A 14,615-nucleotide genomic window follows, 5' to 3' on the forward strand; every position below is an offset into this window, starting at 1 on the left:
AAAAAAAAGTCATTTTTAAAATGAGCAGTGATTTATTAATGCTTAAAGTGAAAGTATAAAATGAAAAATTCCTTTCAATATAGTACCTGGGGGTTCCCTTAGTCCACCTGTAAAGTGGCACATCTGTACTGTGTATAGAAGCTGCTGCAGCAATAATTGCATTTATAAGTGACATTTTCCCTGCAAGCTTTCTTTATTTTGTAAACAACTGCCTGGGGAGCCAGTATGTATGATGAGGCCACAATGTAGTGCACTGGGAACAAGGTTATAGAGATTTTTTGGATAAATTCTGGTGTCTCCACCACAGACTTTGGATTTCTACTTTTGTAACGGGTGCGGAAAAATTGTTTTTTGGGTGTCAGTGGCACCTTCACACTGTAACCCTATAGAGGTACTCTTGATGAAAGCAAGAATTGGCCTTGCTGTTAAAAATTGTAATGATGTGCACCTGTCAAACAGATGTGGAAACATTGTTCTTTGGGTGTTAATTGTGCCCATGAAACCTACACCAAAAACATTCTTCCAGATGAAATCAACACCCACAACAGTAAAATCAACAGTAACTGTGTAGAGGTAATCTTGATGAAAGTAAAAAATTGTAATGATATGCACCTGTCAAACAGGCGCGGAAAGATTGGTCCTTGGGTGTTAATTGTGCCCATGAAACCTACACCAAAAACATTCTTCCAGATGAAATCAAACACCCACAACACTAGGAAGTACTGCAGAGATTCCACATCCCAAAAATACTTAAAATCGGCAACAAGAGAGAGTGGGACAAAATCCTATGTGGGATATGCAGGCTTATATAAACTCTCCACCAACTAGGGAGGATATGGACAAATATGTATACAGACTGGAAACCTCATATAAGGAGGAGATGCAGACATTGAGGTCTTCTTTAATCGACGTACAAAAAAAGATCACAACCACAGATTCCAGACTGGATGTTATTGACCAAAAAATACTATTACTAGAGGAGAAAAATCAAGAAGTTGATCAACGGTTAAATCATTTAACCGATGTTTCAGACGATTTGTATAATAGAAGTAGGCGTAACAATATAAGAATAAGAGGCCTACCGGAATCGGTGGAAATAGATCTCCTGAAAGTAGCTCTCCAAAATATATTAAATGATTTATTGAAAAGGTCAAAAACAGAGAATCTTGAAATCGACAGAGCACACAGGGTTATGGGCCCTAGAGACAGAGAAACAACAAGACCAAGAGATGTTATATGCAGAATCCATTTTTTTTTCTGTTAAAAATAGCATAATGGCAGCCGCCCAGATACAACACACTATAGTATATGAGGGATCCCAGCTTATGCTCCTACAAGACCTATCCAGATACACATTGATGAAAAGGAGGGCAGTAAAGCCCCTACTGGACTTTCAACGCAAAGGGAGATATCATATAGATGAAGATTTCCCTTTCAAATCAAAATCAATCATAATGGACATAATATTTCATTTTGGGACTTGGGGGACCTCCCTAATGTTTTAAAGAAGCTCCAACCCCCTTTAATAGAGCTACCTACATGGTCTCAAATATATTATGGTAATCCAGTAGGCCAGAACAGGGGATAGAAAGACAGTTGCATTGAAATAGGAGGGGAATGGTAGAAGGGGGGATAGGGTAGATTGAGTTTGAAAGGGAGGAGGAATTAGGTTCTCAGCGAGGGGGTGGGTTTTTTTTTTTTAGCTAATGGTAATTGGGATTAAGCATCGTTTTTGTAATTATACTTAAACACCGTTTGGTGCATAACACTTGGAATGAGATAGTAGTGTTACGATGTAATATTCACTAGGAGGTTGGTATTAGCATTTTAAAACACTGGGTGAGTTTGGCCCATGTGTTGTCACAGGGGAGGTATATGAATTAGTAGAGGTTTGTTTTTTGTTTTTTTGATTGCATATTACATTAGTTTTGTACGTATCGATAATTGCAGGTATCCTAAAAACGGAGACTGTAATACAATATCACATTGAGGAATTTGTTCCTGTTGAGTTGCTGATAATTATGCAGATTGTACGATGATTAGTAGGTGAAAGTAGGGTAAAGAAGGGGGGAGGGTCTAAGGGTGGTATGGTTTGTGGACTGGGGGGTGGGGGAGGTAGGGAGAATATATATATATATATATATATATATATATATATATATATATATATATATATATATATATATTATATATTTTTATGGTCGTGGCCCTAAGACCGAGACAAATGTGGATCACATAAACACGCGACAAGACTCACAACATAAATAGACCTGAGGTGTGGCTTTTGGTCGTCTGGTAGGTATGGCAAGAAAAGGGGCCATACCCAAGATAAGTAATGGATGATTGTGGAGGAGAATTTGCTGAGAAGTGCTGTAAAAAGGGGAATGGGAGGGAGGGTATCGTGCACTGAAACTGACAAAGAGGAAGGGGAAGTGGTCAGCTTAAATACCCTCCGGGCTCCTCCCATAAATTCAGGCCAGCACACTGGCCTTCTAACTTATGGTCGTGGCCCTAAGACCGAGACAAATGTGGATCACATAAACACGCGACAAGACTCACAACATAAATAGACCTGAGGTGTGGCTTTTGGTCGTCTGGTAGGTATGGCAAGAAAAGGGGCCAAAAATAACCAGGTAGGGAAGTATCTTTATTGCCTCTAACCTCATTGAGTGAGCTTGGAGAAAGGGCCATCTTGAGGGAATATATATCTGGTAAAGCAGGCAGACTTTCACCTGCCTAGCTTCTTGGTCACATGGTCTGGTACTCCTTGCTGAGATGTGGCTGAGGCTGCGCCGATCCAAAGGAATATCCAGAATACCGCCCAGGGTCTAGGCCTAAGTTGACCAGTAGGACCCAAACATGTTTAATAAACTGATTTCCACTCAGGGGGTTGACCTGAAAAGGCAGTAACGGGCTGGAGACTGGCTGGGTAGGTGAAAGAGCAGACGGTCAAAAGATCGTTGCTGGGCACCAGGCGTTGCTGGTTCGAAAGAAGTTTATATCCACTCCGGGTCCGGTTTGTTGCGTTTTCCGTAAGATAAAGGACATAGTGGCTTGGATACCGGCCAGGTACAGCCTGATAGGGGTATGAGGGAGAGCCAGCTGTGTGTGGCAATAAGATATAAAGGCTAGGACATGAGTGACGTCATCTACTGTGGTTCCAGGACAAGTGGCAAGGAACCTACGGTAGGTGTACCAGGCCGTGGGATAAGCCTTTAGTGTGTTGCTAGACAGTGAGTGGTTGATGAGCCGGGTTGCATTGGCAAGGTGTGGCTTCAATCCATTGTTAGTTGAGACCAAGGTGGGATAGGAGTGGATGATGGGTCGGCTCCGGGTTCCTGCTGGAAGAATGAGACAAAATTGGAGCGGGACAGTGCATCGGCTGCGGTATTGCACTTGCCAGGGATATGCTTACAGTAACTGTTAAATTTGGTGATGTAGTGACAATTGCAGCAGACTGCGCAGGAAGGACATGACGGGGAGCGACTTGGATCTACCCTTATTAATGATGTCAGCTGTAACCTGGTTGTCTGGTGAAGAGCTCTGTCTGATCTGTCCACGTGTGGCCCCAGACTTGGGCTGCTGCTGCGATGGGGTACAGCTCGAACAATGACAAAGATCGAGGGAAGCCAGGAATCAGGCAGATTTCCGGTGGCCAAGGTCTGGAAAACCAGTGATGGCCAAAAATTGCAGCAAAGCCAGTGGAGGCTGCAGCATCTGTGACTACCTGGGGCGACTGAGCTGATACTGAGGGAAAAACATTATTATGTCATTCCAGTTGAAGAGGAACTCGTCCCACAAAGCCAAGTCTGCTATTGCTGCTGGGTCTAGTCTGAGGACTTGGTCGGGTCCTGCACTCGGGCAAGAAAGACTAAGAGCCTTGAGATGAACGACCGCCCCTGAGGAATTGTTCTCATAGCGAAATTGAGCATCCCTATCAAGGACTGCAGCTGTCTTTTAGTACATTCCTGTGACCGGGTAAACTCTTGAATGACCAACCTAACACAAGCTAATTTGTCAGAAGGCAGGCTAGGCTGCATGGCATGCGTATCCAGGACGATGCCTGAGAAACTTATGAAATGTGTTGGGCCTTCCACTATGTGTCCATTGAGATTGTTGAAGACCTCTTAGCTTGTCTAGATCTACCGGGGGGGGGGGGGGTATGTCTAGGTGTTCGATAAGCAGAAAATCGTCCGGATTATGGATAACCCTGTGACATTGGGCCTGGTGTGACAGGTTCAAGTGAGGGATTGGGCGAAACCGTCAGCTTTGTGAGCAAAGTGGCGACAAAAGAGTTCCGTGTCTGAGGCTCCAGTCAGAGCTTATCTGGAACTGGGCAAGTCTCGCTGCTGCTTTGGCTGAAAAATGGCCGATGGTCGTAAACGGCAAAACCTCCATATTTGTAAGCAAGATCTGTCACTGCATGAAGGTATAAGTCCCGCTCCTCCCTCCTGCTGAGGGTGGCTGAACAAAGTACATCTCTGAACATCCCGAAGGCCAGGGAGAACTCAGTGGCTGACAGCTTACGACTGAGGCTGGGGTCTCTCGACTTGACAACCACTGAGAGATCCCCCCAGGCATATGATTTGTTGTCCGCCAAGTCATGGACTGAGATGAGCAGGGATGCCAAATGACATCTTTTCCCTCCAATATATCCTCCCTGATGCTGGTCGGGACAAGATGAACGGGGAGGACGATAGGTGCAGAGCCTGGTGTACCTGCAGAAGGAGAAGCTGTCATCGGGACCATGACCAGGTCCGGGAGGGCCATGGATGGGCGAACTTTCAAAGGTGTGACTCTGGTCTGGACGTTCGAACTGTTGCGGCTAAGGGGGAGACCAAAGAGTGCAGCTGGGCCCCGTGGATGGATTGTAGGGATGCCTGTTGGACCCAGCTGCAACTGGAGGCGGGAAGAGGAGCCTGAAAAGCTTTGCCTTCCTGGCCGTTGGCAGGAAAGGGAATATCCCTGCGACTCAGCTATGAGATGTTCCGTCCCCTGAGGGACTGCAGGCAGCCGCGCTCTGAGCCGTTTGGGGGGGGTAACAGAGGGGCGGGTGTGAAGTCCTCGCTGCCAGAAGACAAAAAGGGGGCTGGGTGCTCATATTTAAGAGGAGTCATAGCCATAGGATAGAGAGCGGAGTGGTAAAGAGAAAACTCAGAGAGGAGGAAAAAGGAAGAAGAAGTACAGAAAAAGGAATGATAGGCATAGACTGGAGCTGACAGAGTTCTGTTGTGCAGAACTTATGTTGAGTGGAAATTTAGAAAACTCAGAAGAGTGCGTGGCGACCGAGGTGGGCCAGGAGGTGACTGGCCAGATAACCGATAGCTCGGGTGCCTGTCTGTGGCAAGCACAAACCTGAAGACCAGAAGCCCAGGGTGTACTGGGGCGAGAAGTAGAAGTCTGGTACGGCCTACGTAGGAATGTTGCGGTCTGTAGGGGGTGACGTGTGCTCGGCCTGCTAACACTTGCCCTGCCAGCAAGTCTACTGTTAAGCGACCTTGTCTGCGAGGTGAAGGGTCGCCCTTCGAAAACAGAGTGTCATGTATAGACATATGTGACAGAACTAACGCCTGGAGATCACGTCCAATGATGTATGTGAAGTAACAGTATAGTGAAAGGGTGCTGCAGAATGATGTGATAGAAAAGCCCATGAACTAGACCCTGACTGACGCTCTAGTAGCGAGGTCCTGGTTATGATCGAAACTCGGTCAACCGGGAACACCTGCAGTAGGGGTGACATGAGTGCAACAAGATTTCTTTACTTTTTTTTTTTCTTTTTTTTTTTATGTGTCCCCCTTGTATGCGACTGGCCCTGGTGAAGATGCAAACATAGCGTTTTTTTTTTTTTTGTTTTTTTTTTTTTTACCTGGGAAATAACGTCCAACCTGGTACAGGATGGAACCTGAACTCGACTGACCTGAGGGAGAAAAGATAGACAAAAACAATGAGTGGCTCGTATGAATGCCACTGGAGACGAGTGACCGATTAAGTGCCACTAAAAAATGAAGTGGGCTGTATGAGCACCACTGAGTGTGCTTGCAGGGATTGCAAGGAGTATATGTTGAGATGCATGTTTGCAGCGATTGCAAATGGGTATATGCTGAGATGCGTGTTTTGCAGTGATTGCAAAAAAAGGGGTAAATGCTGAACTGCGTGTTTTGTAGCGATTGCAAGGAGTTTATACTTAGATGCGTGTTTTGCAGTGATTGCAAAAATGGGTAAATGCTGAGATGCATGTTTTGCAGCGATTGCAAGTGGGTAAACACTAAGATGCGTGTATTTGCAGCAATTGCAAGGAGTTTATACTGAGATGCATGTTTTGCAGTGATTGTATACGGGTAAATGGTAAGATGCGTGTATTTGTAGCAATTGCAAGGAGTTTGTACTGAGATGCATAATTTTACAGAGATTGCAAAATGGGTATATGCCGAGATGCGTGTTTTTTGCAGCAAATGCAAGGAGTTATGATGAGATGCCTGTCTTGCAGCGATTGCAAGGAGTTATGATGAGATGCGTGTCTTGCAGCGATTGCAAGGAGTTATGATGAGATGCGTGTCTTGCAGCGATTGCAAGGAGTTATGATGAAATGCGTGTCTTGCAGCGATTGCAAGGAGTTATGATGAAATGCGTATCTTGCAGCGATTGCAAGGAGCTATGATGAGATGCGTATCTTGCAGCGATTGCAAGGAGCTATGATGAGATGCGTATCTTGCAGCAATTGCAAGGAGCTATGATGGGATGCGTATCTTGCATCGATTGCAAGGAGCTATGATGGGATGAGTGTCTTGCAGCGATTGCAAGGAGCTATGATGAGATGCGTGTTCTTGCAGTGATTGCAAAATGGGTATATGCTGAGATGCGTGTATTTGCAGCAACTGCAAGGAGTTTGTACTGAGATGCATGTTTTGCAGAGATTGCAAAATGGGTATATGCTGAGATGCGTGTTTTTTGCAGCGATTGCAAGGAGTTATCATGAGATGCGTATCTTGCAGCGATTGCAAGGAGTTTATACTGAGATGCATGTTGCAGTAATTGCAAAAATGGGTAAATGTTGAGATGCGTGATCTTGCAATGATTGCAAGGAGATTATACTGAGATGCATGTTTTTTGCAGCGATAGCAAATGGGTAAATGTTGAGATGCGTGATCTTGCAATGATTGCAAGGAGATTATACTGAGATGCATGTTTTTGCAGCGATAGCAAATGGGTAAATGTTGAGATGCGTGTTCTTGCAGCGATTGCAAGGAGTTTATACTGAGATGCATGTTGCAGCGATTGCAAATGGGTAAATGTTGAGATGCGTGTTCTTGCAGCGATTGCAAGGAGTTATGATGAGATGCGTAGCTTGCAGCGATTGCAAGAAAGGTCACCTACTGGTAGGCGAAAAAGAAAAGGATAGCAGAAATTGTATATGTAGGAAGGAACTGCGAAGTGGCATACGTAACGAATCGTAGATTTGTTATAGGGACTGTTACGTATTGGTGTGTGGGATACTCGTGACGCGAACCGTTGTGCCGCTTGTGCGACTAGGTTCGGAGTGGACTGTGATGCATGTAGCTGCTGAGGTGATGTGAATCGGACAAAAAATAAATAATGAATCGTAGGGTATGGTAAGAACCACTACAAATTGGTGTGCAGGATAAGACCGATGCAAACCGTTGTGCCGCCGAGGCGACTAGGCTTGAATCCAACTGATTCGTATGACATGAAAGCAATACGAAACAGTCAGTAGAAAATTACATAAACAACGAACCATTTGTGGGGTACAACAGGGACTAATAAGAATCAGTGAGCGGGGTGCATCCGATGCGAACCATTGTGCTGCCGATGCGACTAGATTCGAATTGGATTGTAGCAGGTATGCAATATGAATCGGTTGTAAAGAGATGGCACTGATACAAATCGGTTGTAAGATGTATGAAGTGAATCCAATACAAATCGGTTGCAGCGTGTATACCACACCTTACTTCTAAAACCGAACACATTCCAACCACCCAGCCCCCCAGGCTAATCAAAGTGCAGATAAGGCCCCATGTGGGTCTAATTACCACCTCAATCAGACACAAAACCCATGCAAATAATACATGCTGATCTCCAAATGGATGAGATGGCAACCCCATAGACAGTGAATCCTATGAGAAAATGAAGCCTGTATCGAGTGATATCAGAGAACAACCGACAATGGCTCAGAGTCTTGGATCTACGAACGAATCGTATGTTTGTGGATAGGATGACAAGCAAGGCAGAGCGAGCCTGCAAATCCAAGTTTGCAGGTATAGGAAACATATCCAATGGTAACATTGCATATGAACAAAAAGGTTTGAACCCTACCTGCAACAGCAAGCGAGAACCGCCGCAACCCACTTGTAATCAAACGCACAGACTTATGAACACAAGGTAAGCTGGGAAGAGTCAGCACAGTGACATGTAGTATCGTGCACTGAAACTGACAAAGAGAAAGGGGAAGTGGTCAGCTTAAATACCCTCCGGGCTCCTCCCATAAATTCAGGCCAGCACACTGGCCTTCTAACATATATATATATATATTTTTTTTTTTTTTTTAAAGCTTGCATAATGTATTACACAAAGTTACAGATTATACACTTTATATGGATACGGTAATCTACTTACCATATTACATTGAGGAATCTGTTTATATGATGTAACGATGCTGATTACTGCCTGGTCTCAATGAGAATGTATTATGACTTGCAGGGAAGAGGGAATGGGGTGTTTTTGTTTTTTTTTCCTTCTCTCTTAAGGTAATGGTAATTGGGATTATGCATTGCTTGTGTAGATATATTTAAACACTGGTATATAATATAGGGAATGAGATAGAAATATTATGATGCATAATTCACTATGAGGTTAATATTAGCACTTCAAAATATTAGGTGAGTCTGGGTTATGTGTTGTCACATGGGTGGTAAATGAATCATTAGAGGTTGGGTTTTTTTTTCCAAGGATTGCATAAGGTATTAGTTTTGTATGCATAAAAATTGCAGGTAAAGCACTTTATACGGAGATTTTAACACACTACCACATTAAGGAATTTGTTTGTGATAAGTTGTTGATAATTAAAATAACGGTACAAGAACTAGTGCGCAAAACCACAACCTCATATGTGAAATAAACAGTACTAAAATCCGGTACCAGATAAAAAAGCTGCCAACATAGATGGGTGCACTCAACACCCCAGTGCGTAAATAAAAAATAAGATAATATGTGGCGCTATTCTACCCCTCCTGTACCACACTGCAGAGAGCAGATATACTCCTATTATGTCAATCACCTTCCTACCATTCAACAAAGGGAATCTGCGAAGAACTCCAGTGTCTATCTAAATGATGGTGGTGACAAAAACTACCTAGATGATAAATGCATAGTGTAAAAGTCTAAAAAATTCATATAAACCAACTAATAATAATAAAGTGACTGTGTGCACAACAGTCCCACAGCAGTAGTTGAAAAGACAGGAAAAAGCTCCCATAGTGTAGTAATTCAAGTAGCAATTTATTGAAACAAACGTAGTAACTTACATTGAAGTTTAAAAACAAGCAGCCTGACAGCGGCGTCTATTTTAACTGGCTAGCAGGCACCGAACTCCTCATCCCTTTGAGAAAGTCACGTGGTGTGACGCAACGCGTCAGGGTAGGAGGAGCCAGGTGCCGACGCTTCCCGAGGACGGCCGAACCCGGAAGCCGAAACATTGCTTTTACTGCTTGTTTTTAAACTTCAATGTAAGTTACTACGTTTGTTTCAATAAATTGCTACTTGAATTACTACACTATGGGAGCTTTTTCCTGTCTTTTCAACTACTGCTGTTGGACTGCTGTGAGAGGAGAGTGGTGAGACGGAGAGTCAGATCCACGGGCATCCCTCAGGAAAGGTGTATTGCTGCAGGAAACCCCTCTACCATAACATTATCCTTCTGCCTTACTCGGCTCATTTGGGGGCCGCTACTGGAGGTGAGAGGCTGGGGGGAACAATTGGTGTGTGCACCAGAAGCTAATTAGAAGAACAGCACAAGTCACTGCCTTATGCACTTCTTAAATAGACTTTTTTGTGTGAACACCTGAAGTCACATTTTTCATGACAATAACATTGGTGTGGACTATATTGCACTATTGTCACCTTTTGGACCATATTTTTATTATTTTAACATTGTTGCACTTAAATACTGTTAAGCAAAAAGTGACATATGTGTTGCTGCGGGGAATTTTTTCCGCATCGTTAGTTGCGACTTTTTATTTATGACATTTTCTGCTTATTTGGGTTATTTGCATTGCTTCATTTTGAGGAGATGAGATATTTAACACGGTAGCATTTGAATAATCTGCACACTTAATATTCTTGCGTGGTTTGGGTTATATTTGCAGCCACGTATTGATGTCACTACATCACTACATTGTAATATTTTTTGACACTTATGTCATTTTTTTGATTTGGTCATTGCATCAGGAATTACATTTGTGCACACAGTCACTTTATTATTATTAGTTGGTTTATATGAATTTTTTAGACTTTTACACTATGCATTTATCATCTAGGTAGTTTTTGTCACCATCATTTAGACACTGGAGTTCTTCGCAGATTCCCTTTGTTGAATGGTAGGAAGGTGATTGACATAATAGGAGTATATCTGCTCTCTGCAGTGTGGTACAGGAGGGGTAGAATAGCGCCACATATTATCTTATTTTATGTTGATAATTAAGCTGATTGTATGATGATTGGTAGGGAAAAATTGGGGTAATGGTGGGAATGTTTACGGGTGGTATAGTGGGTTTTTTTTTTTTTTGCTGGGAACGAAAAACACTATAATATGCCTGGGTGGGAAACGTCTTTTCTAGGGTCAACCCTTTTATCCCCCTGAATAGGGAACTTACTTTGTAAGATTGATTCTAAAAGAATCGAATAGGTAGTGAGAGAACTTGTGTGAGTGGGTTGTGTGATTGTTGTAGGGGGGGTATGAATTTTCTCTTTTTTTTCTCTTCTTCTCCTTTCCTTTCTATGTCGGGGACAATTAAACTTTGCTCATATAATGTTAGAGGCTTAAACTCTGCAATAAAACGATCTCAAATCCTATACTCTCTGCATAAACAAAAAGTAGATATCGCCTTATTCCAGGAGACCATATACCTAATGTACAAAATAGATTCTATACAACTTGGTACCATGATTCTTTTTCATATTCAAAATCTAGGGGAGTCTCAATAGTAATACATAAATCAATTCCTCATCAGGTAGTAAAAACATGGAGATGGGAGAGCACTTTTAGTAAAACTTGTTATTCTGGGAAAGAGATATACTTTAATGTTTATCTTCCTAATTATGAACAAATTAAACAGCAATACACCTGTTATCAGATCTTATGGAGAGGGCGGAAGGGGCAACAATAATAGAGGGCAACTTTAATTTTGTTTTCGATCAGGATATAGACACTGCTACATCCCTGAGAGTACAGAAAGGTGGTGACAAGAAGAAATTTAAAGATATGCTGGGAAAATATCAGTTGATAGATATATGGCGGGCTTTTCACCCAATGGAACGGGAATAAACATTTTATTCAAAGGTTCATGATACCCATCATAGATTGGATTACTTCCTGACTAATCAGTTAGCAACGGCTGCGGCTTCCTCCTCGAATATAGGCAGTGCAATCTGGTCGGATCATATGCCTTTATTTCTGGTGGTAACAGAATCCAATAAGAATAGGAACAGATGTTTTTGGAAGGTAAATGATAACCTTCTGTTTGATGAGCCCTGTGTAATGGAAATTAAAGAAGCTATAGCAAATTTTGTAAAGGATCATATAAGGGACACCACCTCTGCACCTACTCAATGGGAGGCCTTGAAATGTGTAGTACGGGGTCTATTCATAAAACATGGAGCTGGATTAAAAAAAGCTAAAGAGAACAGAACAGATGAACTGCTAAAAGAAATTTTGAGATTAGAGTTACTATATAAAGGAACATCACCACTTAACCTTGTTAAATGAGCAATCATTGCGGGCTAGGGACAGAGACCAGGCTCTGTATTTTCAACAGGGTAATAAACTGGGAAAATTGTTAGCTAGAGCTCTACATCAACGGGCGAATACATCATCTATTATAAAGATTAAATCAGAAACAGGGGACGTAGCGTATGACCCGAGGGGGATCCTAAAGGCTTTTCATACCTTTTATACCAGATTATATAATATTTCAAATCAATTAGCAGAACAGGACCCGGAAACATTCCAAAAGAGAGTTCATCAATATATAAAATACGGCCCTACCAACGTTATCGGTAATTGAAGTAGAACAACTAGAACAGGAGTTATTTGAGCTGGAAATACAGAATATAATAGATACAATGATACCGGGCAAAAGCCCGGGACCGGATGATTTCACCCCACGATTCTATAAAACCTTTAAAGATCTACTAATCCCCATTCTGAAGCGGACATTTAATTCTGTATCTTCCAGGCAGCCTTTTGTTTCACAAGGTATGCAGGCTTATATCTCACTAATACCCAAACCCCAAAAGGACTACACTTTATGTGGTAATTATCGACCTATTTCTTTGACAAATGTTGATCTGAGAATATATTCTAAAATAATAGCAAATAGAATTACTCCGATTCTACCAAAATACATACACCTGGACCAAGTAGGATTCATAAAAGGATGGGAGGCAAGTGATAATACCTTAAAACCCCTGACATTGGTGGAATATGCCCAGAGACACACTATCCCATCCTGCCTTATGGGAATAGATGCCGAGAAGGCGTTTGATAGGGTGGGATGGTGTTTTCTACAAGAAACTCGAAAACAATGGGGGGTAGGGCCAGTCCTTTTAGAAAAAATAATGGCGTTGTATCACAATCCAACGGCGAAAATACGAAAAAATGGTGAGGTATCTGATGCAATCAGTATAGCAAATGGCACCCGACAGGGATGTCCATTGTACCCTTTATTATACGTATTAGTTATGGAGCACCTAACAACAGCTATTCAGAACAATAGAGATATCTCTGGTGTAGAAATAGGGGATAATGAATATAAAATGTCAGCTTATGCTGACAATCTATTATTATATATCACTAACCCTTTGGTTACCTTGCCAAATCTAATTAAGGAGTTCAAGTGTTTTGGGGAGATGTGTAATTTTAAAGTGAATTTTGATAAATCAGAAGCACTTAATATCACCTTACCAATTCACTTAAAAAAAAATTTTTGTTTAAATGGCAACCTAATGTGCTTAAATATCTTGGAATATATATCCCTCAGGATATTTTTAAGATTCAGGAATGCAACTACCTCCCACTAGTGAAAAAAATCACAAATTATTACAACAATATAATAGAGGATTATTTTCTTGGTTGGGAAGGATACGAATCATAAAAATGGATATTCTACCTAAGATACTCTATATATTTCAGACTATCCCAATATTCCCCGCAACAAAAAGCTTGAATCAACTACAGAAAATCATTGGGAGCTTTATATGGGCAGGGAAAACCAGCAGAATCAGTAGAGAAACATTGATTAAATTAAAACAAGACGGCGGGTTGGCCCTCCCAGATCTATCAATCTATCTTAGATCTGTGTTTATTACCAGGATAGTAGATTGGTTTCACGGGGCGGACAGTAAGCAATGGGTTAGGTTAGAGGAAACGATTGCGGCAGTTAAACTGAAATCATTGCCTTGGATAAAAAAAAGTAAATAGAACTTTAGAAGGAGAGCTTCCCTTTCTGGTGGCTTCAACACTGAAAGTGTGGGATGGAATATTGAAACAGGGAATAGGGTGGACATATAGAGGTCCAATGATCCCTTTATTCGATAATCCAGAATTCCCACTAGCTAGGGAGGCTAGTTACTATCTTAAATGGCAAAGAAATTAAGATACCAGGATAGTTGAGACTATGGAAGGGAATAGGCTTCTCCCGTTTGAGGCTTTGGACATAGATTATAAAACAAATTGGATGCAATATAGACAGGTACAGAAGTATATCTGCTTATTGGCAAAAGAGGCGGAACTAGATAGACTACTCACAGATCTGGAAAAGCTGCTTCTACAAAAGCAAAAGCCAGTACACACACTCTCTAAGATATATAGATATTTAATCTCAAATAACAATTTACATGAATTAACGTATATCAAAAAATGTGAGGCAGAAATGGATGACTATACCCAAAGAAAAATGGGAAAGGGCAAATAATTTAACACACAAACTATCGATCTCCTATAGACATCAGGAGAGGAATTTTAAGATTCTGGCAAGATATATATCTACATAAGATAAACCCAGATAATGAAGACATCTTCTGGAGATGTCAGAAAGCAAAAGGGTACAATGTCGCACATATGGTATTCTTGCCCGGGGGTTCAAAATTTTTGGCAAAATTTTTTTGAAATATATAGGGCAATAACAGGAAGTAATGTACAGCCCAATATATTTATAACAGTATTTTCTATGATCCCTGGGTCATCAAAAAGCATAAGTAAAGGTATCCTTAAACATTTTGTAACAGCAGCACGCACAATTATAGCAAGGAAATAGAAAAGTAAAGTGGAACCATCTATAAGGGAATGGGAATGTGAGCTGGGCGATATGCGATCAATAGAAGAG

The sequence above is a fragment of the Aquarana catesbeiana genome, linkage group LG02, assembly GCF_042186555.1.
Source record: "Aquarana catesbeiana isolate 2022-GZ linkage group LG02, ASM4218655v1, whole genome shotgun sequence".
Classification (NCBI taxonomy): Eukaryota; Metazoa; Chordata; class Amphibia; order Anura; family Ranidae; genus Aquarana; species Aquarana catesbeiana.